The sequence below is a fragment of the Mustela erminea genome, chromosome 2, assembly GCF_009829155.1.
Source record: "Mustela erminea isolate mMusErm1 chromosome 2, mMusErm1.Pri, whole genome shotgun sequence".
Classification (NCBI taxonomy): domain Eukaryota; kingdom Metazoa; phylum Chordata; class Mammalia; order Carnivora; family Mustelidae; genus Mustela; species Mustela erminea.
In genome coordinates this window covers 159,411,596-159,432,708 of record NC_045615.1, presented here as the reverse complement: position 1 = coordinate 159,432,708, position 21,113 = coordinate 159,411,596, and the positions used below count along the sequence as shown (strand labels likewise).

At 45.4% G+C, this 21,113-nt stretch overlaps 1 protein-coding gene across 1 annotated transcript in view; it reads right to left on the bottom strand.

Moving 5' to 3' along the window:
• Window positions 1-21,113, bottom strand: part of SHROOM3 (shroom family member 3) — a 290,162-nt gene that overhangs the window by 187,027 nt on the left and 82,022 nt on the right. The window lies entirely within an intron of this gene.

Sequence of the window (21,113 nt, the reverse complement as noted above, 5' to 3'; positions counted from 1 at the left end):
AAAGGCATATTCCTAAGCGAAAGAAGCTAATGTGAAAGGCTACGTACAGCCTAAGTCCAGCTACGTGACATTCCTGGAAGGAGAAACTATGGAAACAGAGAGATCAGTGGCCACCCGGGCTGGGGGGAAAGAGGGATGAATAAGTCTAGGGCAGTGAAACTACACTGTGTGAGAGTAGAAGGCTAGATATGGGACATTATACCATAGACTGTGTAACACCAAGAGAGAACCCTCATGTAAACTATAGGCTCTGGGGTATAATGATGAGTCAGTGTAGTTTCCTTGACTGTAACAGATGTTCTACTCCAGTGGGGGATATTGGTAATGGAGGACTCTACCCAAGGGAGGGGAGTCAGGTGACATACGGGCACTTTCTCTACTCCACTCAACTTTGCTGTGAACCTGAAACTGCTATCAAAAATTAGGTCTACTGAAAAACTATAATTCATTCAACAAAGTGATTCAATACTTGCTTCACACCACAAATTGTTCTAGGTGCTAAGGCTTTAAGTAAGGAACCCTTGCTCTTTGGTGCGTAGGGTAGCAGTGGCAAAGCAATCTAAATGTAACAAACAAATAACTGATTACAGTATATTAGAAGTTGATGATGTGTTTTGGAAACCAACAGAACAAAATAATCCTTGGTCCAGCTGTCCTATGCCGATGGATGCTTGTGGAATGTCAATGATGATAAATGAGAATAAAAAGGGAAAAAATAAAACAAAAGCAAAAATCACAAGAACAAAACCTGACCCATATTTTCTCTTTTCTCAATAATTACACACTAGAATTGCTCACATATTCAAAAACCTTCAATAGGTCTTAAAATATATAAAATGGACCAAATTCCTATAATGAATTTGTAAGTTTGGCCCTTGCTAGCTTCTATTTTACTTAATCGGTGGTTCCGAGTTTGAGGAGTGACACAGAGAACATGAGTAAGGGGAAGTCAAGTACGCGGTCTAAGCTTCAGACTCGTCATCCGTGCTAATAGATGAAGGACAATCATGCCTGCCCCACAGAGCTGCTGTGCGGATGAATGAGATAAGCCACATGAACTGGGTGACACAGTTCCTGGCCTCTGGTAAGATTTAGAACATGATAGCTACTGTTTTCATAAATCATACGTCATGAAGGTCTTCCCATTCATTAACTATTCTACCATAACATCTTGGTGTGAATGTAACATGGTACTTGGCCATTCCCTACTGATGACTTCCTCCTGCCTTTCTCCCCTTCTCATCCTACTGATGTTCCCGGCCAACCTTCTATAAATATTCCCCAAATACACTGGGCACCGTCTAACCACAGGGCCCCGACCCCCACAGCTCGGGGTCTCCTCCTACCTGGGTTGCTCCCACACCCGTAGCACCTTGGACCATTTATCCAAACTCCAGGATGCCAGTGTGATTAAGAGCTGGTGCTCTGGAATCAGACCGTGTTGTTCTGTCACTGGCTGGATGACTTCCTTTAACCTCATTGTTCCTTAGTTTCCTCTTCTGTTAGAAAACAGAGCTTTCCACAGAGATCATTGGAGGACTGAGCTCATTGTCTACTGAGTAAGCAAGGGAAGTGCTTCAGCCTGGCACATGGCATGTAATTGGGGAAAGTTACCTCCAATTTCTACTGGTGTCTTTTAAGCTTTTCCAGACTTCTCATCAAGGCCACCCCATCCTCTCACCCCTGCAATCTGTACTTTAAGAAGTAATACAATTTTCCCCATTTTTACAGAATCCGACAATAATATAACACATAAGTTGAGACATGGCATCCAACTGGGGTACTATGTTGATTCTACTTCCATGCCGTCTTCCAGCAGAGCTGTGTCTGTCTGCGCCTGCTCCCGGCCTGCCGTCCACCCACCCCCAGGCTGGGCTCCAAACTCGTCTGAGCTGAGAGCCATGACTCCATCTCGTGTCGTCTTTACCTCCCAGAGCTCTGCACATAGAACCCCCCAGAAATACTGGTTCATCAGCAAGTATTTGGGGAGCACCTATTAAGTGCCAGGTGTGGAGCTAGGTCTGCGTGTTCAATGAAGAGAACTACAGACATGGTCCTGCCCCAGTTAGCCTGCGGAACGGAACCCTCTCTGCATTATTTGCCGACATTTTCAACAAAATGAGAATGAGTCAAGGCCTCAGAAATGAATGGTTTCTTATATATATAAAAAAAGATTTTTATATAAAAAAAGACAAGAAAGCTCACTTGTATATTTTATGTTGTATCTGTCTCGTGACGGATTTTCATGAAAGCAAACATTATGCTGAATGCCCTAGAGTTTCACTGTTGTTCACTGTTCCCACCAACCACTCCGATAACCCTTTGTATCTGCCGTTTCTCATAATCCCTTCACTTCAAACAGAACTTTGAGGCTCAAAATGTTTACATTTAAAAAGTCGGTTGATATAATTATTTATAAAGTTGAAAAAAGTGGGGGCTGGGATAACTTTTTGAAGTGGTATTTGTTTACCAAACATTAGCTGGGCACCTACTATATCTTAATGCTCCTATATTTTGATTTCTCAAATTTCTTCATGTTCTTTTCTTCCTGGTTCCTGATGTCTTGGACTTTTAATTATTACCAGAGATGACTTTAGGTCTTTGAAATCAAACACTGGGGGCACCTGAATGGCTCAGTGGGTTAAGCCTCTGCCTTCAGCTCAGGTCATGATCTTAGGGTCCTGGGCTCGAGCCCCACATCGGGCTCTCTGCTCAGCGGGAGCCTGCTTCTTCCTCTCCCTCTGCCTGCCTCTCTGCCTACTTGGGATCTCTCTGTCAAATAAACAAATAAAATCTTTAAAAAAAAAATCAAACACTGATCTTTTACATAAGTCCCCATTCTGTATTTTCCATTTCTCCTTTCCTCTTCTTCCTTTCCCCCAAAAGACCCCTCCTTCATCACAAAACTTCTCATCAACCCAGACAGACTCACTCTCCCTCTCTCTTCTACCTGTCTTAAAACAACCCCAAATCATTGCCTTTGCTGGGGAGATTTCTGATGATGACCTCTGCCTTCTTCTAGGTTTTAAACTCCTTGAGATCAGAAGCTTGGTGAACATACTCACTTTTTTATTTACCCACAAATATTTTTTGAGCATCTACCATGCATCAGGCACTGTTCTAGGACTGGATAACTGTCAATGAGGGAAACCAACTATATTCTCTCCCTTATTGAGCTTCTATTCTAATTCGTTCTTAATTTATTTCATGCCTTTGTATTAAACAGCATACACATTGCACTGAGGTAGGTCAGAGAGCCTTTGATAATGAAAACAAGGCTGGATTTCTTGTTTTCTTAGGGTGCTTGAATTCATCCATAAATAACTCTCTCCGGGAGGTCAGGTAATTTCTAGGGAATCAGAGGAGCCATGGCAAGTTTGCTCTGTGCTAGGATACATCCAGGGCCTGTACTCGAAAAGGTAGAATGGAAGGCCCAGGTGAGGCCTGAACTGACCCAGCAGGACAGGAAGTGTAGACGCCTGCTCAACCTTTGTAGCTAACCAGATTAAGGGCTCACTCTATCGGTTTGTGGACACACAGGACCCCCACATGTCCCTCTTCCTCCTTTGCTCTTTCTAACCTTTTGGCCAACTTCCTGTCTGGTAGCATTACCGTCTGCGGATACCCTGTTTGTCGACCACTCCGGTAATAAACGTGGTTGCCAAGAAAGTTGGGACTGTTGGCTAAAACAAGTTGTGAGTTACCTTAATCTGTATTGTTGTCTCCACTTACTATCACAGACGATAAATTGAGATATTGAGGTACTTTGGCAGATGTGCTGGCAATGACATAATTGACTTCAACATTCCGAGGCTCACGATATGCAAAAATCTTAAGTTTATGTCAATTATTCACACAGTTTATCTGAAGTCACTATTACGACTTTAGAGAAATATTTACAAAAGGCTTAACAATCATTTTCCTGAACTATTCCTCAAAGAGGATTATACTTCCTCCAACTCCGAGCCCTGCTGATACTGTCTGTCAACAAGACTGAATGAAAAATGAAGCTTATTATTTTAAACCTTTGGACCAATACTTGAGCGGCTAAAGAGGTCACTGGCATTGTTTGTCCAATTTCACCTGCAGAGAATTTACTTATTCCAAGAATGTGATTGTCAACAGGGTAAATGACTTCAGATAATACACCGTGTACAGCTGGTGGGAAATCCCTAAGCTAACAATCTTGGGAGAAGGCAAGTAGACCCCCAGAAAGTTAGCATACTTTTTTCCTTCTCAGTTCCTAAGTGTATCCACCCCTATAGGACTGCATTGATTTTTCTTTGATGAGCCTGTGAGGGATTGGCTTTTGAACTATTTCTAATCTTTTTTTAAAAGATTTTATTTATTTATTTGACAGAGAGAGACACAGGGAAAGAGGGAACACAAGCAGGGGGAGTGGGAGAGGGAGAAGCAGCCTCCCCACTGAGCAGGGAGCCTGATGCAGGGCTCGATCCCAGCATCCTTGGATCATGACCTGAGCCGAAGGCAGATGTTTAATGACGGAGCCACCCAGGCACCCTGAAATGTTTATAATCTTTTAGGTTGCTGTAAATTTAGCTCCTAACAGAGCGCCTTCACATGGTAGGTGATTGACAAAGATCTGTTGAACAAGGAAGCTGACTTTTAAAGAGAGAAACTGGATGCTAGACGGGGCATGCCCTGATGGAAATGCGTTCAAACCTAAGGATCGGCGTGGAGCTGGGAGCGGGAGACTGGCAGCAGGATGTGGGGCGTGGAGGGGCAGGAGGCCAGGCCCTTCTCCCCACCCCCCCCCCAATCCCTCCAGCCCAGTCTAAATGAAGAAAAGCAGCACTAACCGTTTGTGGCTTGGTCCTATGTTCTGCTTCTCCGGGGCTCGGGCCCTCCGCACTCACATGCCCTGTGCCTCTGCTTCCCCGGCCCTGTTTTCCACCTTACGTCACTGGTTCCGCTTTACCATAACTACAAGCACGCTGAGGCAGTAACCTAGGGACCCTGCTACAGTTTCGATGAGATCAGGTCACACCTCTTAGCAGGACTCTCCTTGTCACGCTCAGGGTAGAAACCAAAGTCCTCCCCATCTGTGCACCGAGGACCTGCTGCATTGGGCTCCCTTACCTCTCGACCTCCTACCTTAAAAGTCACAAAGACTCAGTAAATTATTAGAATCTCCTTTTCATAGAAATGTGAACACAAAGGCTCAGAGTCGGATGGCTTACTTGTTCAAGGTTGCAAAGTCGGAAAACAGCGGAGCTGGGTCTGGAATTCAAGATTCTGACTTGAGAGCCCTCATGCTCCCCCTGCTGCCTCCAAGAATCCCCCGGGATCTTTGTCCCTAAACTAGCACTTTTCTTGTCTGTTAAACCCTTCAAGTGCCCAAGAAATCTGACACCGGTACTTCTGTGTTCTGACCCTTCTCTTTCAGAGATGCTAAGAGCTCTGAAGCTATTATATGAGCTCTGCTCAGCGGAGGTCACAGCTTCCCCGGGAGAATAAGCTGGCAGAGCCCGCTGCGGGGGCAGGGAGAGGACCTTCCCACGGGAGACTGAGCACGGAAGGACTTCCACGTTCGCACAGTTGCGTCTGGAGTTGTAACCCTGAGCTCACCCCGTACAAGTGTCCCACGACTGGAGTTCTCTTGCATTCTACTGTCTAAAATCTTGAAAGATTTTTTTTTTCCTTTTTCTTTCCCTGACTACTCTCATTCCCGGGTAACAACAAGGGACAAGTGTGGGAGGAAGAGGTGACTGAATAATTCGCAGTTAATACAGTGGGACAGGGGGTTGGCTGTTTTGTGCAGTTGGTGTTTGGAGGAGAAATAGGTTCTCCCTAAGTACAAAAACTGTATTAAAGCAATAAGTAAAATGCAGAATGATAAAAAGATAAGCAGTTAAAAAACAGATTAAGGATCTCTAAAGCAAAGCATTTGAGTGTTGCTTTTTATTCACTGGGGATTATCATCACTCACAGCCTGGTGGGCCTTCTTGGTTTTAAACTATATGTCAATTGGGAATAATGGAATAAAGTCAAATCAATAAAAGTTCCACCCAGGAATGGAATCTGGCCCTTAGGTCCTAGGAAACTAACACACATTCCTTGGAACCCATGATCACACTTTAACTGCTAGACTTTCAACAAAACAAACATTCCCATGAGTTGTACTGAGTGACATGAAGGTACAGATGTGAGCCCTCCATTCCCCTATCAGCTTTTCATTTGACCCCAAAGCATTAGGGTTATACCATTGGAAATTCCTTTTTTGCCTCACAAAATGGAGTATTGTGTAGCAGAAGAAAGAACCCTAGATTAGGAGTCAGAAATCCTGTGTTTGGATCCCGACTCTGGCCCTTTTTAACTGCAGGGCCCCAGATGAGTCTCTCATGTATAAAATATGTGTAATATCGTTTGCTGGGCATTTACGATAATACAGTGCTTATAAATGGAAATACAGAGATGCCTGGGTGGCTCAGTCGGTTGGTTAAGTGTCTGCCTTTGGCTCAGGTCATGATCCCAGGATTGCAAGATCAAGTCCCACATCAGACTCCTTGATCAGCGGGGAGCCTGCTCCTTCCTCTGCCTGCCTGTCTCTTTCTATCTTTGACAAACAGAGCTTAAGAAAGAAAGAAAGAAAGAGAAATGTGTGTTTCTCACATTAAATGATCAACAGGGAAAATTTCATGATTTTATTTTAAATTGGGATACACATACAACACTTACTATTAAAGTTATATAATCACTTTCTTTTGTTATTTTCAAAATAAGAAGTCTATTATTTCCCTTTCAAAGTTCATAACCTCGATGGAAGGCTTAAGAGAGGTGGAGGTAGGACAGTGTAGTCTGCAAAGACTGAGCTTTCTATAGTTGGACGGACATGACATGAATCTCTCTTCTAATATTGGGTGATCTTGGGCAAGATACACACGATCTCTGAGCATCCATTTCTTCAGCCTAAATATGAGAACAAGCAGACCCACCACACAGAGTTAGTGTGAGGATCCCACGGACAAACACACAGAAGCTTCCTTACACATCGCAAGGGCTCCATAAAAGTGTGTTTCCTGAATTACAGGGTTTGGTAGTTTTATTTAAGAAGTTTAATACTTTTCTGACTCTTCCCACCATGAGAATCATGTGTGAGCAACGACAGAGACCAAGGGAAAGAAATGTGCCAGGAGGAAGTGAGAGGTTATTTTCTTAAAGTCAAAGAATAGGAGTTAACTTGATTTATAAGTGAAATAGAAGACTGTCCTTCCTTTGGAGGGACGTTTCCGGGGCAGGAAGTTACCCAGTGACATGCTATAGACCATCCTAATGAGCTGTGGCCCCAGAAAGCCAAGCTGTGTCCGAAAGTCTTGACTTACTGCTCTCTGGTTCACTGGGTGGAAGAAAATTATCTCCGAGGTAGGATAGAAGTCAGGCTTCAGTGAAGGTTACCTCAGCCACTCAACTTTCATCGGTGCCTGAAGGAAAGCTCACAGATTTATCCCCCACAATGTGATCAATTCCAAAAAGAACAAGTTTAGGGGTAATGAAAAAGTGGAGTTGTCAGTGTTTATTTCTGTTTGTTTATATATATCCTGCCTCATCTTACAAAATATTTGAGGAAACTCCTTATAAATACAAAAGAATAAAAAAAAAAGCTGAAGAGATTTAAGCAAAAAAGGAAAAAATAATAATAAAATAAAAGCTAAGGGTAAGGGGTGCCTGGGTGGCTCAGTGGGTTAAAGCCTCTGCCTTCAGCTTGGGTCATGATCCCAGGGTCCTGGGATCAGGCCCCACATCGGGCTCTCTGCTCAGGCCAGAGCCTGCTTCCTCCTCTCTCTCCATCTGCCTGCCTCTCTGCCTACTTGTGATCTCTGTCTGTCAAATAAATAAATAAAATCTTTAAAAAAAAAGAAAAAAGCTAAGGGTAAGATTAAATGCAAGAAATGTCTTCTAAGGGCACCTGGGTGGCTCAGTGGGTTAAAGCCTCTGCTTTCGGCTCAGGTCATGATCCCAGGGTCCTGGGATTCAGTCCCTAGTCGGGCTCTCTGCTCAGCGGGGAGCCTGCTTCTTCCTCTCTCTACCTGTCTCTCTGCCTACTTGTGATCTCTGTCTGTCAAATAAATAAATAAAATTAAAAAAAAAAAAAAAAAAGAAATGTCTTCCACACATGGGGATTCTCATGGTCTGGGTATCCATCATTCAGGTCTCCACAGTTACCCCAAGGTCTCGTAGGGAGGTAAAGTCTTCATAAGTCAAAACTACTCATGAGTGAAGAGAACAGCTATATAACAAGGTCGCACGCAAGCAGTTAGCACCTGTCCGTCTCCTGCCACTGTATCAACGTCTTTGTCAGTCTGGATGGATGTGAGGCTGCAAACGACCAATACAACAGGCAAATAAAATGCAAATCTGCTGCAGACTTAACTAGAACATCTTTCCAAAGGGGCACGATATAAAATAAAACGCAAATATAGTTAACTATCTTTCCAAAGGGGCAGAGTATAAAGGCTCGAACATTGTACAATCTTAAAATTTTGTGAGAAAATTAGTACCAAATAAATCAACATAATTAATTCTTCATTCAGAGGACTAGCGCATGATTGCCATAGCAACTTAAATTTCTTAAAAAGTGAATACACTTATTTTCATAGTCGTTTGTTCTATTTTAAAACCACATATAATCGAACACAACTGTTTGCAGATAAAGAGTCACCCGAAGTATAGTGTAGTGTAGTTTTGGCTCTCAGCTTCTTGGTAACAAAAACAAAAAGGCAACATGCTTGGTTAGAAAAGTCATAGGGTAATAACATAAAAACAGGAAATCATTGCAGGGCACTGGGGATGATGGTATTGAAATCTACCACTGGAGAAGTCAGCACATCTACTGCTAGTAAGAGGTCTAAAAAGGTAGCAACCTGTGCTGTTAAATTACGGTGTGTTTGGCTTACCATTCTCACAAGCCAAACGCCCAAGGAGCACAGTGAAGGTCATTAAAGCTCTTGGACCGGTTTTCCCTCCTCTCCCTCTTGGCTGCAGGTGAAGATGCTTCTTTCTCTGAGTCCTAGGCAGGTCCTTGCAGTTGAGTGGAAACATGTAACCATTTCTGGTCAATGTGTTTTGTTTTGGTTTTTTCTTTAAAGATTATTTGTTTGTTTGTTTGTTTACAATAGAGCAAGAGAGGGAACACAAGCAGGGGGAGCAGCAGAGGGAGACTCCCCGCTGAGCAGGGAGTCCACCTGGGGCTCCAACCCAGGATCCTGGAATCACGACACAAGTCAAAGGCTGACACTTAACCGACTAAGCCACCCAGGCGCCACTGGTCAATGTGTTTTGACAGAAGAAACGTGTCACATCCAGGCAGAGAGCAGAGACCCGCCAGTTTCCTTTCCCTTTGACATAGTGACTGACGGTGTTTGAGACAGTGACTGCTCGGCCAGCAAGGGTCCCTGAGTAACTCAGATGAGCCTTGAGTTTGTAGAACAAACAAGGAATTAACCTCTGGGTCGAGCCAAGATTTGGGGGTTGTTACTGAAGCATGATCTAGTCTCCTCTCACTGAAACAAATATCGTCTTGCCAGTGATGGAAAATAGAAAATAAAACAAACAAGTTGTGCAGAGATAAGTTGCATATGGTGCTCAGATCCCTATGTAAAGATCCCACCCAGCAACAGTGACATTCTGGATAATCTGGGTGAGATGTGTCCAGGAACATGCCTGGATCACGGATGCATCCTCTAGCTTATTTTTCTCCCTTTATTTCGTGGCACATCTTTTCCAAATAAATGCATGCCTGAGAGTCCTTATTTTTTGTATTACAGAGTGGATAATTTTGATGTATATTAAGCTTTAGAAATGAGAAAATTCCTCTTGAACTGGGATAAACTGAAAGACTATTATAAACAAGTGGACAGACAACTTGGCGGAAGGTTTACTAATCAAAAAAGGGACTAATAGAAGCAGAGATAAAAGAAAGAGGGCGTGTTTTAGAGAAACGGCAGCGAGTAAAATAAGAACGGCTGTGAAGAACGGCTGCTGGAGAAAGTAGGCAACCTGGAAAGCAGAAGAGTGGGGAACCACATGTTCGAAGAGGAGTGTGTTCAGTGATTCCAAGAGATGGGGCCCTGAGCAGAGAAATTCTGAGGCCTGAATCTAGAGGTAGACCTCAGGTCGGGGATGGAAGAAGTAAAGAGAGAGTTCACGCAGTTTGGAATTGAGCAGTGAACATGGGCCTAAAGCCCGACATAGGAGGGTCCCCCATACAGTGAGGGAGCTGAAGGCAGTGTGTTCTGGCTCAGCCCAGGGAGCCATTATCATGTGGATTAAGGCTAGGAAAGGAAGCCATACCTGGAAAAGACAGAGTTCTAAGCTTTTTTACAGAGTTTTAGTATTTATACTTGCTCAGGTTCATCCAAGTAAAGGGATTCTGGGTCAGTATTCAGTAAGGTGTCTTCACAGACCTCAGTGAGGTCTTTTTTGCATAGCTGCCTGTCAGGGAAGCAGAGACCGTGGGCCGGAGCTCCGCAGTGACTTCTTGGCTGCTCGTCCTCACAGATGTCTAGTGCCTGCCTGGTCACTGGATCCCCTGTCATTCCTCCACAGGCCGTCAGAGAGGCCGAACTGTAGCAAGTCTGACTATAGCACTTTCCGATGGAAAACCCTACCGCGGCTCCACATTACTCATAGGATGACCCAAATTCCCGAGCTCAGCATCCACGCTCTTAACTTTCTGGTTCCTGCCTGCCTTTCTTGCCTCATTTTTGCCCAGTCTTCCCCTTCAACCATAGCGAATCTGTGTACAGCTTCTGGGAAAGCCATGTTCTAGATGCCTCCAGAACTTTCCACAGGTAGCTGTCTCCTCTCCAGCCCTTAACCACCCACATCCCTCCAAGTCATCTTTCAAGACATAGTTCAGTGATTCCCCTTCCCCAGGGAGCCATGCCTGAACCCCCAAAACCAGTCTCGTGCCTTCCCTGTGCTTCCCCATGTACGCTGTCTCAGTGCTAGCCCACTGAAAGGTAACAGTCTGTGTACGTGACTGTGTCCCCCACTAGACTGTTACCTGTGTGAAGGACCAGGCATGACTTCCTTGTTTTGACATTCTCCACACCTAATGCAAGGCCTACTCTGAGCAGATACTCAACGTGTGTTTGAAGAATGAACATAAATGAGGACATGCCAAGGTCGCAGGGTTCGGTGTTTGGATGAGAACTTTCTCGCCCTGCCCCTAGCCCGCCCCACCGTTCTTTTATTCAATGGGCTTAGAAAGTCTGCCGTATCTGAGGTGTTCATGGTCTGTATGGTGTTTCTCCAGGCTTCTCAGGCCCAGGGCCTTTCCGGTGCAGCTGCGAAGCAGAGGGGCCGGTTCTCTCCCAGCGGGCCTGTGCTAATCCCTGCTCCCGTGGCGCACCGTAGCTCTGCACTGGGAGGCTGCTGTTAAGCGCCCCACCAGCAGAGCCAGACTTCAGACCTCAGCTTTATCACTGTATTAGTTTCCGATTACTGCTCAGTGGCTTAGAGCAGCACAAATTCTTATCTTGCAGTTTCCGAGGTCAGAAGTCCAAAATGGATCTCACCAGGATAACACCTGGTGTTATCAGAGCTTTGTTCTGTCTAGAGACTCTAGGAGAGAATCCATTTTCCTGCCTTTTCCGGCTTCTAGAGGCCACTCCCAGTCCTTGGCTCATGACGCCTCTCCTCCATCTTGGAAGCCGGGGAGACTTCCTCACAGGGCACGGTTCTGACCCCGACCCTTCTGCCTTCCTCTTTCATTTAGGAGATAGTCTGATGATTACACTGGGCCCACCTAGATAATCTCGGAAAATTTCTTCAGTCTCAAGGTCAGCTGATTAGCAACCTTAATTCCATGCACAACCTTAATTCTCCTGTGCCATGTGGTAGAGTCACAGGTTCCAAGGATTAGGATGCAGACATCTGGGTGGGGTGTGTTATCCTGCCTACCCTTACTTCCTAGCAACGTACTAGCTACGTGGTCTTATGCAACTTATTCCTTTCCTCCAAGACTCAGTTTCCTTTTCTGAAAAACAGAGAAGGTGAGAATAATAGCCGCTACCTTTGAGAATTATGGAGACAACAAACGGAGAGCTTATGTAACGACGTAACGACAATGAATGGAAAGCTTATCACAATTCCTGACCCAGAGTTAGGGGTCCACAAACATTAGCGTTACTCAACGGCATCATCATCACCATCATCATCTACAGGGGAGTGGGTAGAGAGGTCTACACACTCAGTCCTCCAGCCCTCGCTGCCAGCAGTAGAATGAGCACCTTCATAGAGACCCCCTACTTTTCTCCCACTTCTTCCTCTGCCCAGCCCCTATTTCAAGGCCCTGAAGGAGGAGCAAGTCCAGCAAACACCACTGACAGACAAGGGAGAATGACACCAAGTGGAGTCCTTTGAGTTTCTGGTATTTGAATTCTGTAAGTCAGCTATGGGGCTCTCCCGTCTCAGAAAGAGTCTTGTGAGGTTGTTCTAGCCTCACACCAGTTTCTCAGAGTCCCCCTGACTGTGTGGAGGAGCCCTGGGAATCCCAAGGGCCAAACACTCCGGTTCCTGGCGTTTGGGTCTGCGTGAGTGTGTGAGCCCGTGTCCGTGAGTCTTTGCTTTCCCTCTCAGGGAATCCCTGAGCCCCCGCAGGCGTCAAGGGCCCCATCCCAGTGAGCGCCACTCAACTTCAAAGAGGAATTCTCTCCGGAAAACAAGAGGCCGAGGCTAGCTGAATCCCAGGCGGGCCGCAGTTCCCTCCCTCTGCTCCATTCACACTGAAGACTTGAGCGTTTCTTTAAACATAAAGGGATTTATTTATATTTCACTCCATGCCTCACATAATTGCAGGCATCTTAGCGTGGCTGTTCCACGTTCCTGAGAACGACTGTTTGCCCTGTTTGTTTCTGTCGTAATGCTTTCATTTATTAGACTGACTCTGCTGTATGTATTCATGAAAAGACAGTATATTATGTACAATATACATATGTGTAGAGAACAGCTATTAAAATGTACACATACAGAGAATACATATATGTGTGTACATATACACATACACACACCATTTTACAAGTAAGAGAAAGAGAGCATCTTTGAATTGTTTTTATTTTTTAATTTTATTTATTTATTTAGGGACCCCTGGGTGGCTCAGTTGGTTAAACGTCTGCCTTCAGCTCAGGTCATGATCTCAGGGTCCTGGGATCGAGCCCCGCATTGGGCTCCCTGCTCAGCAGGGAGTCTGCTTCTCCCTCTGCCTGCTGCTCCCCCTGCTTGGGCTCGCTCTCTTTCTCTCTCTCTGGCAAATAAATAAAATCTTAAAAAAAAAAAGATTTTAGGGGGCGCCTGGGTGGCTCAGTGGGTTAAGCCTCTGCCTTCAGCTCAGGTCATGATCTCAGGGTCCTGGGATCAAGCCCCGCATCGGGCTCTCTGCTCTGCAGGGAGCCTGCTTCCCCTCTCTCTCTCTGCCTGCCTCTCTGCCTACTTGTGATCTCTCTCTGTCAAATAAATAAATAAAATCTTAAAAAAAACCAAGATTTTATTTATTTATTTGACAGAGAGAGAGAGGGAGACAGAAAGAGAATGAGTACAGGGAGGACAGAGGCAAGCAGACTCTCCGCTGAGTGAGGAGTCCGACTCGGGGCTCAATCCCAAGACCCTGAGATCATGAGCTGAGCCGAATCAGACACTTAACTGATTGAATCACCCAGGTGCCCCACTTCTTTGAATCATTAACCACACAGTGGAGAGCTCAGATCTTCAGAAAATAAATAAGATCTATAAATTACATACATATCTCATGTACTTCGTAAGTATACAGAGGAAGTCCGCTCCTTATGACCAAATAGAAATAGGAACCGTGGAACAACAGTTAAATGCATACACAGGCACTTAACACTCGCAAAATATAATACTTGACCTCATTTTTGATAATAATTCCCAGCTCTTCCTTCATCAGACTTACATCCAAGTTCTGACATACTAAAATAATAAGGCTTTAGTTTTATCTTCCCTTTTTCTCTCCATTCCTGGTTTGGGAGAAATTCTAGAGCTCAAAAGCTAAAATCAGTGGCAGCAGGAAGAAAAATGACAAATCTCTAGCTATTTGGAATGTTTGCTCATCCACTCCTAAAACACCCACCTTCGCTACCAGCTGTCTAGCACTTCAGAAGACACCCTCGTCTTGTCGTTCTGAGACGGGTTTCATGAGTGCCTAATGGCCCAGTCACAGGCCAAACATCCTGCTTCCCAAGGAAAACTCTGCTGGGGCCAGAGAATCATTAGAAGTTTCATTGAACGTTATAAAGTATTTGTTTCCCAACGTTTTGCAGAGTTTCCCCTAGATTTTCAGATTTATATAATATTGAGAAAACTTTGGGTTTCAGCAGGGGAACTGTAATATGACAAGGGTAGCTACCCTAACTGCCATTATCTTGGACTGACTTCTTTGTCTCTACAGAAGAATTCTCAGGGGTGGCTGAGCTAGGAGGAAGCCAGGTAATCAAACTCACACAGGCTCCCTCCTGTAGGAGATAACAATAGCATTCTAAGAGTCTCCCTTGTGAACTACCGACATTTTCAAGCTGCATGACATTCCGGAGACCAGCAAGATACCTGAGCAGTAACCGTCAAAAGAATTTCTTCGCGCAGGAGTTTTAAACCGTGATCTGTTTTCTTACCTTCTACCAGAGCCGCATAGTGTGTAAGCTCTGGGACCAGACTGCCCAGGTTCAAATCCTGCCCCCATGCTCAGAAGCTATGTGACCTTCAGCAAGTTATTTGACCTTTCTGTACCTGCTTCCCTTTCTGTGAGATGAGGCTAATAAAACCCCTCTCAGGATTATTGTGAGGATTAAGTAAATCGATGCACGGAAAGTGTTTAGAAAAATGCCATTTAGCAAGTACCTGGTAAATGTCAGATGCTCTCTGGACCGTATATTCTCTTCCATAAGTGAGCAACACTAGTACCTCTTCTACATACCCCAGGTTATTTTAGAGGTTACAATGAGGAAAATCTTATGGAAGAAGACTAGAAAAGGGCTTCTGAAGAGAAGCCGGATGTTGGAACGACAGGAAGCTGGAAATCGAACATGGAAGCAACATCAGCATGAAGGCAGCGGAAGGAAAGAGAAGAGGAGAGAACGGGCCACTCATGCTCACGCCTGCTGTCTCCGAGGGGTCCGACAGGCATGACGTCACCTGATTCTCACCAACGCTTGCAAGGGAGGTATTTTGTCAACCACAAATTGAGCTCCGTGAGCTCGAGGAAGCTGCTCAAGGTTCTGCAGAGCCGAGCCCCAGCCCCAGCTCAGGCCCCTCCAACGCCCAAGTGCATCCCTGGTTCCCCCACACGACGACGCGACGGCCGCACCCACCCTCTCAAAACAATGAAGCCGTTCCCTGTGTCCGTGACAGCCGCTGTGATGCCAGGGCTCAAGGACTGGGCACCAGCTGCTCAGTGCAGCTTCCGCGGTGCGCATGGGCAGCGGGTTCCGGGCGAGCTCACTGGAAGGAGACCAGCACAGCGGGGCAGGGACGCCGCGGCCCGCCGGGCTTGCCTACATCCGCAGAGATGGCCACATGAGTGGGTGAGGTGCCAGAAAAAGAATGAAGAGGTGTTGTGCAAATGAATGAGTGAAGGAAGGAAAAAGCACGGTCACGCTTCATACTTCAGGATATTTTCATCCCTTTCACAAACACCCAAATTCTAGAACATTCCCTCTAACCCCATCCCAGCTTTGAACCGCCTGCTATCAGAGCTCCAGGAGTTCTGGTGCTTCTTTGTGGTAGTCCCTTGCAAACCCTCAGGTCGTCCCCTTCATTCCCTGAAGATCCTTCCCACCGCCTCGGCAGTTAGACACCTCTGCCCCACAACACTATTCCTGGCACCATACTTAATACCTAGGACCTCATGGGTACTCCTCCTGGAGTCTTCCTGCCTTCCTCCCCTAAGTCAGCCCACCTACTGGCTTCCCTGGTCAGACCCTGCCTCCTGGCATTAGCAACGGGCAAAACCTCCATAAAACCCGTTTCAAGCATCCCCATTCTCTGACCACCTCCTTCTATTTTTATTTTTATTTTTTTGGTAACAGCTTTATTGTGATATAATTCATATACCATAAAATTCACCCTTTAAAAGTATACAGTTTAATGGTTTCAGTGTATTCAGAGTTGTACGACCATTAGCACAAGGAACTTTATGTCATTTTAATCACTGCCCCCTCCAAACCCCCCACCATACCCATGAGCTTTCCCCACCCCTCACAGTTCTCCCATTGCTCCAGTCCTAGGCAACCACCAGGCTACTTTCTCTCTGTATCTGTCTATTCTGAACATTCCACATTATACAATGGGTGGCTTTTTGTGATCGGTTTCTTTCACTTAGCGTAATGTTTTCCAGGTCCGTCCAAACTGTAGCATACGTCAGAACTTCATTCCTTTTTATTGCTGAGTAATAATGTATCGTACGGATGTATTCTACTTATCCATTCATCGGTGGATGGACATTTGGGTGGTTTCCACTTTGGGGTTATTATGAACAACGCTGTCATAAACACTTGTGTACCTCTTTTTATGTGATGTGTGCTTTCATTTCTCTGGGGTCTCCACCTAGGAGTGGGCTTGCCGGGTCTTATGGTAATTCTACATTCCACATTTTGAGGAACTACCAGATTGTTTTGTAGTCACTGCACCATTGTGTAATCCCACCACCTCTGAACAAGGGTTCTGATTTCTCTACATCGTCCTCAACACGTGTTCTATCTTGTATTGTCGTCATCCTGGGAGGTCTGAAGGCAATGACATGTCACCATGACTTTAATTTGCATTTCCCCCTCCTCCCTTTTCAGTTCATTTGTTCTACTGTTCCGACTCCAGCCATTTCTCAGTCCCATGGGGACCTGCCATCCACGGGCCCTGTGGCTCTGCTACAGCTTCTTGTTCATTTCATGTGCTCACTTCCTTCCTTGCCCACCTCAGTGTCCACCAGCCATCACTATGACCAGTGACTTGCATAAGCCCTCAGCTCTTTTGCCCTCCTCTCCCTTCTTCATGGTCAATGGGCAAAACCCCAGTCTGGCTTCAGTTGGGCTCTCCGTCTTCCCTACACTCTTGTCTGCACAGATGAAGGTCGCTGGTCTCAGTTTAAATCCATGACCTTCAACCTCAAGTCAGCCCTTAATGCTACTTGGCAATTCCAACTGCATTCACTTGACAATCCCAGATCCATTCATCCTTCCGCTCCCCTGGTCAGTCTCGCTCTGTTACTCTCCTGAAACCCTCCACCCTTCCCTACCATGCCCACGCCGACTTCACTTTCTCTTTCGGCAAGAAAACGCACGCGATCAGAAGACAGCGCCTCAACACCGTGCCACCATGCGGATCTCCTGTCTACACATACTTCGTCATCCTTTCTGTTGCCAGGGCTGGGCCAGCTCTAACAGTGTCTTTGTTTGTGCACGAGATCTCACCCGTTGTCCCCTATTGATACCACTATTCCTGCGATTGTCCTCTCTCAGGCATGGCCACATTTTCCCATTCTACTGAATTACTCTTATCACTGGAAAACATTCTATTATTTCTCCCATCTTAAATAAAATAAAACAAAATGAACTACCAATCCTACATCCTTACCCAGCTATATCCCCTTTCCTCTGTAGAGAGCCTAGCCCTAATCTGCTTGCTGATGGATGCTTCTTTGGCATCTCAGATGTTATGAGGCTAAAATTAAACTCCTGGTCTGCTTCCTGAACCCTTTCTTTTTATGGTAAGTGACATCACTATCTTTTAATTTCTTGGATCAAAAACCTTAACAAAGTCTCTCTCACATTACACACTGAATCTATCAGGAAAGACTAAATGGTTGCCTTCAGAATACGTTCCCAATCTGACTACTTCTCACCACCCACACAGCTACCGGTCTGCTCTGACCTCACCTTCCCTCACCTGGATAGTGAGTGGGATCCGAAGGGCTTCTGTCCATATGTACCTTCTACTTACTCCACATTGCTACCCCGTAACGTATATTTTTTCTTTCTTTTTATTTTTTCCCCAGATTTATTGAGATAGTATTGACACAGAACATATGTAAGTTTAAGGGGTACAACATGATGGTTTCATACATGTCCCATAATGCATTTTCAGCACTGTAACCAGAGTGACCCTTTTAACACAATGTCAAGCACATCATTCTTCAGCTTACAACCCTCGAATGGCTTCCCAACCCACTTTGGGTAAACGCTCAAGTCCTCTTCATGGCCTTCAAGGTCCTACATGATCACACAACCTGCCCCTCTATACCTCTTCAACCCTTTCTCCTGTCCCTGTCCCTTGGGGTTACTCCACCTCAACCCCCCTGGCTTCCCTGAGATTCCCTGCACTGTCCAAGGACACATCTACCGCCTGCTCTTTGCACCTGATGGCTACTTGTGTTTGCAGCACTTTCTTCCAGGTGGGAACATGACTCACCACCTCTCCTTCTTGTCTCCTGCCCTTTCCAAAAGTTTAGCAAAGGCTGTCCCAGATTAGAGAATTGCTGGGGTGGGGTTGGGGTCGGGGTTGGGGTTGGGTTGGGAAGAGTTTGGAATAAAAGAGAGAAGAGAAAAGAAAAAGGATGTTTAAACTTTGAGGTTCTCCTTAGGTCAGGGTCTAGTCACTTTACAATTTGGCTGGCTCCTCACAAGCCATGCTGATGCCGATATATCCATTTTTACAGATGAGATAACAGAAGCGCAGAGGGATTAGGTCATAATCTCGGATAAATGTCTACAATATGGTTGAGCTAGGTGTCTGGTCAAAATCTAACCTCAAAACCTCTCCTCGGTCACTACATCACAGATTTCCTCCTTCCTATGTTGTTGAGAGCAAGCTGGGAAGCCTATTATAAAATTAAAATATTTACAGAAGTGAAGAAATCAATATGGCTTATTTTTCTAAGTTCTTCACCTTGACTCTACCCTCAAAAACCTGGGTGTGCTCAATGGAAGGGAAATCCCCGACATTCCTGGCAACCTCTCAACTAATCATTTGGGATCATTTTTGCATGATAAAAATCCCATCCAGTGGCCCCCTCCACCGGGATGCTTGTCAGCAAATTCACTCCTTCCAGTTGCTACCACGGGAGGCATACACAGAAGGTCCTGCCAATGAAGGAAATGAAAGGAAAGTGATTTGTTAATGGCTTTACCCAACAGGGCCATTTCCCAAAATTCCATGCTAGGTGGCCCAAGTGTTCAGAAATCCACGCTCCGTAGACCTTCTTTTAAGAGAAGTTGTAACACTGGTCCTTGCGCAGGTGCCTGAGAAAGCTTGGGGGTGTCTGGCTCCCCCCGTATTATGCTGCTCTGACCCACCCCCACACCCCATTATCTTTCAATTATCAGCTCAGCATTTCTTCCTCCCCCCTGGCCTATTCTTCTCTCCTGACCTCTGACTCACGTATTTGCTTTTCTCCCCGTCTGGAATCCTTGCCCAGACTGGCCCCAGTCACTCAAAACTGTGCCGCAAGGAGAGAGACGGATGTGGGGGAGCAGTGACAACCCCGTGACTCCAACGGAATTGTCTGCCGCTTGCCTCCCTGCCAGCCTCTCGCTGCTTATTCTAAGGTGATGGGTTATTCATTAAATGACCACAAACACACCAGAGAGAGGCTGGTTCCTCTTGTGGACTGGCTTCCCTTAAATAGAAAATCTTCCCAATAAAGGAGCTAATGTGAAACGGCTTACCCAGTCTGACTTCTGCTTTCTGTGGTTGACGTTTGGGAATGAAATGGCAGTCGGAATAGTACGCAACAGTCCCCTGCACCTTACTAATTGCCATCAGGATAACTGTAACTTCCAGTTGGAAATGTTTCCCAGGTGCTCATTAATCTAAAGTTAATCAACTTAGTCCAAATAACAACCCCGAGAGGTCAACTGGGATTGTACCTGTTCAAAGGGGAGAAGGTGAAGTAAGCTGCCCCAGCGCCCAATGTTAGATGGGAGCAGGACCTGGAATTCAAACTCAGGATAACTCCAAAGTCCATTAGGCAACACACTTCCTGGTGGCTGGCAATATCCAATGGGAATACTGATTTCTTTCTTCATGTACTGATTTATTAAAATATATATATATATGCTGAGCACCTACTGTGTGCTGGGCTTGGAAGTTATAAAAATATTTGGTTTTTACTCCTTTGTAACCTAGTTGAAAAGGAAAGACAGATAAAAAGGAAAGGTAGCGTTTCCAAGTGTGGAACATGAATTTGAAAGACGAAATGCTGTGCGTCTTCTGGTTCAGACCAGGGAGTAACCCCTGAGGCCCAGCAGGACCAGGATGGTCTTTTAGAGGGAACCGTTATTGACCTGACCTAGTTAGCTCTTGGGCCATTTGCTATAAGGGCCCTTGAATTACATAAAATTTGAGCTGGGAAGTAAATCTTTTCTATGGCCCCCAAGGAAGAAATTGCAACAAGGACAATGAAGCATGCCTTATCAAGGGCCAATTTCTCCTTCTAGAAAAAAAAAATGTTAATGGGTCATGGTCAGTGCATACATGGCCAGACTTCAGAATAACCATTGTGAGGTTTAGACATTATTTGTTGTTTATCCGAAAGTCAAATTTAATGTCCAGTATTTTTATCTGCTATATCCAGCAACCCTCCTCTCACCACCACAACCCATGCAGAACTCCCTTCCTTGAATATCTTTTACTGACTTTGAAAAAAAAGGCCCTTCAGAAAGGGGAAGAAGACAAGTCAACTTGCAGAACTTGATTTGGTCCCTGAAGTCAGAGGTGAGTTCAGGGGCAAAACCTCACATGAACCAAACTCATAAGAGACTGACTCATGGATCCAAACCAACTAGACTTGTGGTGCTCCAAACCGCCCTGTGTTCGGCCAGTGCCTGGAATACTCTTCTTCCATCCTTCATCATCGGATTGGTAAACTCATGCACACATCCACTTATGTAGTCAAGTCATCTGCTGAGTCAGGGAGCATCTCTTGAGCACCTACTACATGCCAGCTACTGTCTTAGGAGCTGAACACCTAGACTTCCCTCACTGTTCCAGCAACAATAATCATGATAATAGCTAATATTATGTAGGGCTTGCCATGAGCTAGACACTGTATTAAAAGCTTTATATCTATCAAGTCATTTAACCTTTAC